This window comes from Nematolebias whitei, chromosome 7, assembly GCF_014905685.2.
Source record: "Nematolebias whitei isolate Nwh7 chromosome 7, NemWhi1, whole genome shotgun sequence".
Classification (NCBI taxonomy): domain Eukaryota; kingdom Metazoa; phylum Chordata; class Actinopteri; order Cyprinodontiformes; family Rivulidae; genus Nematolebias; species Nematolebias whitei.
Genome location: NC_056504.1, coordinates 49334871 through 49339404, shown reverse-complemented (window position 1 = coordinate 49339404; position 4534 = coordinate 49334871).

The window sequence follows — 4534 nt, the reverse complement described above, 5'->3', positions numbered from 1 at the left end:
GGATTGATGGATGGACGATGGATGGACGATGGATGGATTGATGGATGGATGATGGATGGATTGATGGATGGACGATGGATGGATTGATGGATGGATGATGGATGGATGATGGATGGATGAAGAGATCTCAGAGGGAAATATCTGTTAAATATTTTGTAAAATCAAACAAACACGTTCAGAAGAACCCAAAGTGTACGAATGATGCTGAGCAGCTACAACTCTGACCAACGTGACGCTAACTCTTCCTCCTCATCTTTAACATCGTCTTCTTGACAAATTTATTTTTTTAATTAGCACTCGCACAAATCAAAACAGGAAGTGAGCGGCCTGCATGTGAAGGATGGGAGCAGATGTGATGGAGAGCTGGAGGCGGGCAGCAGAGGCTGGGGGTGGGGCGGGGGCTCTAACAGGCAGGAAGTAATGGACTCTTTATTGAATTAAATGCTCCACAAAGCCAGAGCAGCCATTATCCAGCTGCGATCCCAGCCCAGCGCTGATAACAGGATCCATTAACCTGATTGGCTGCACAGCCATTCATCAAAAGGCCCGTTTTAATTTGAAGCTGACACCGTCTAGAGCTGTGGTTCTGATCCGTGTTTCACCAAAAACAGATGCTTCAACTAATTAACTTTTATTCTTGAAACGCTCCCTCAGATTAGACTAATGCAGCTCACTCAGGAATGATGATCTCAGCAGCTTTCTGGTACAACGCTCAACGAGCAGCGTCTACGATTTCTACTGAAAACAGGAAGAAAGGGACCAGACGATCAGGCACCATGAAGCTGTTTTAAACAGAACCATCTCATTTAAAGATGCTTTCCATAACTATAGTCTGGAGATGCAGCTTTGCAAACAGATGTAGACATTAAACCCCTGCAACGTGCACCAAACGGACCACAGCTTCTGTCGTGCAACAGGACAAGAAGGTCCAGAAGGTCCAGAGTCCCTGAGACAAACTGAAGCAGGATGTCCTCTCATAGAGCCAAGGGTAGGTGGGAACTGATCTGACTCAAGGTTTCGTCCTTTCGCAACAGAGAAATCTGGAGCACCGTCATCAGACAGAATCTTTGGTGATAAGAACCGAATCACTGGACCCACCAGCAGAACATGTAGGTGTTGGGTTTTTCAGAGTTACAGGCTTCAGGACAAAGTCAGAAAAGGTGGAGTGAAATCAGATAACAGAGGACGTTCCCAACAGTTCCGGTCTGTTCGCGTGAACTCTACAACACAAATGGTCATATCGTTCAAATGGTTTGGATCGTTCCAATTGTTCAAACGGTCCAGAACATTCAGATCCTTCAGGCTCTTCAGATGTTTGACTGAACAGAAAAAACTTCAACAGCAAAATCAAATGATAAAAACTCCAGAGCTATGGAACTAACATCCTTTGTGTTTGGACATAATGAAGGAAACATTTATCTCAGATGATTTCACCGTTTCTTTCAGCAACAAGATTTTAGATGTTTGGAAGTTTCATTTCATTTTTTGTTTTTTTACCTAAGAAGCATTTTTTCAAAATAAAGCCCATCAGAGGGGTTCAGAAACTGCTCTCTGTTTGTTGATCTTTAATCTTTATTCTTCCGAAAAACAGAAAATAAAATTATTGAATAAAATGAAGAGTCAGAACTTTACAAAAATAGAATCAGTCTTTTAATTTAATAAAAATAGTTTTGATTATGAAATAAGATTGCTGTAAGGAGAGAGAAACTTGTTGATTTTAAAATATTCAGTAATAAATGTGTAAACTGGATAAAAGCTGAAATTAAATAAAGATAAAAACTTGAGTTTTACGTCTCAAACAGTCAGTTTTTAAATATTGAGCTGAAATTTGTTGTGGTAGTAGCTAAGAGTCGTCTCCAAACCTCCCACCGAGTGCCAACAGATGATTGTTTGAAATGTTTCTGCAGAGCAGCGGGCGACGTGCATTCCTTTACAAAGTGGAGGTTTTGTTGATGTTTTCAGGTGCACAGGTAAAACCGGTGTCCTGAGTTCCTCTCTGCTGATTGAAGACATGAGAGTGATGGACGGAGACGCTCCTAACGACGACAGGAACTAAGACGCCATCAGACTCTCAAACCGCTCCGTCTAAGCCGCTCACGCTGCGGTGCCGACGGCAGGAAACAAGCTCGTCCAACACGACCGCTGCCTCATTTGACCCCGCGACCTCCAGACCTCCTGAGAATGGAAGCAGCCGAGCGGCACGAAGAGAAAACGTCAGGAATATGTTTTTTTTTTTTTTAAAGTTTAATTTACAACGAACGGTTGAGCAGAGAGGAGAGACACGCAGAGCTGCCCTCTGAGAAACTAATCCTGTCCCCGAAGTCCCCGATCCATCCGCCAGATTCCACTCAGCTCAACGTTCAGGGACTGAGTCTGTCACAACGCCTCGGGTAAAAGGCTTCAGTCCGACACAGAACAGGTTTCACATCTGAACCTGATCAGGCTTCACATCAGAACCTGATCGGGCTTCACATCTGAACCTAATCGGGCTTCACATCTGAACCTGATCGGGCTTCACAACTGAACATGATCGGGCTTCACATCTGAATCAGAACAGGTTTCACATCTGAATCAGAACAGGTTTCACATCTGAACCTGATCAGGCTTCACATCTGAATCAGAACAGGTTTCACATCTGAATCAGAACAGGTTTCACATCTGAATTAGAATAGGTTTCACATCTGAATCACATCAGGCTTCACATCTGAATCACATCAGGCTTCACATCTGAATCACATCAGGCTTCACATCTGAACCTGATCAGGCTTCATAGCTGAACCTGATAAGGCTTCACATCTGAATCAGAACAGGTTTCACATCTGAATCACATCAGGTTTCACATCTGAACCTGATCAGGTTTCACATCTGAATCACATCAGGTTTCACATCTGAATCAGAACAGTTTCACATCTGAATCAGAACAGGTTTCACATCTGAATCACATCAGGTTTCACATCTGAACCTGATCAGGTTTCACATCTGAATCAGAACAGGTTTCACATCTGAATCTGCAGAAACCTGCAGTTAGCAAGTGTAAAAACAAGTTTGTGTTTTAAAAAACTGTAACTAGACAGAAACTGAGTTCCACAAACTGATGACCCAAATCCATCTGATTTCTGCACCCCCCCCCCCCCACACACACACACACACACACTACTGATGTTTTACACACTAATTGGCATCACAGAGATAAGAGATGAGAAAAGATGAAAGGGAGAAAAAAAACTGTTAAAAGTAAATTTCAAACAAAAGACGGAGACACGGATGCGAGCAGGAAGCTAAAACAGAAAGATAAAAACAGAACACAGAGAACCATGAGAATCTGAAGTGAAAGGAGGACTGATTTAAACTCAGGAGTTAAATTAGTCGGGAGGAAGATGGAGGAGAAGACTCAACGGTGAAACAGACAAATGCAACGTCTTTCTTTGATGCCTCATCGAAGCCTCGTCTTGTTTCAGAGCAGGAGCTCACTGAAGGGACAAAACGACACTGCAGCAGAGTTCACGACCACTTCCTGTTTATCCTGAACGGTCGTCGGAGAATCAAGATGTTCTGTCGTAGTTCTGGTCAAATTGTACCCTCACTTAAACCACGTTTCCCATCAGCTGGGTACGACTTGGTTCACTCTGATCCCTGCAAGGACCAAACTGGGCTTTTTTTCTTCTCCTGAATCAACATGATCAATGATAAAAGACACAGCACTGCATACATGCCCTGTTTCCTCTGTTTTCTATGTTGCAGACCAGTTTTATAGTCATCTCCAGAACTCCAGTAGACTTGAAAAGAGTCGGGTCAGCAGCCGAGGTGGAAACTCAACAGGTACGAAATGACCAAAGTTCAGTTTGGCAGAGGAAGATGGCCCTGAAGACGTCTGTAGAGGTTTTATTTTATTTAATTATAGCTGCACGTGCAGTGAGCGCTAACACTCGTCTAATCCAGAGGGACGTTTCACATCTTTGTTTTTAATTAATCTGCACTTCTTCTTTGTTCCAGTCCAGGTGCAGGTTCTGAGGGGAACAGGTTGGGTTTGGTCCGACCTGCTGCCGCCGTGCACCTAACAAAACAAACTGACAGGCGAGGTGTGCACGCAGGCGTATTGATTGGGTCAGCTCGCTCCGACCAGATGGTGCAAACCAACATCTGCAGTTTGAACGGAATTAAATTTGTGATTCAGCAGCTTCTCTTTAATTACAGAACTCCGTCCAAAGTCAGCAGAACGGATCGTGTCTGCAAGAACCAGCACAAGTTCAGCATTTCTGCAGAGCAGAGGACAGACGTTTTATAAACCTCACAGATCAGCTTCAGCTGTTTCAGCCTTCAGCACATTCACAGATCAACTTCGGCTGTTTCAGCCTTCAGCACATTCACAGATCAGCTTCAGCTGTTTCAGCCTTGTTAAGTAATTGTTATTATTAATTATTATTATTTATTAAATATTATTATTATTATTATTATTATTATTATTATTATTTTTTTTTTTTTTGAGATGGCCTCCCTTCTCCCCTTACAGCCATCCTCTCCACACCATTATTAT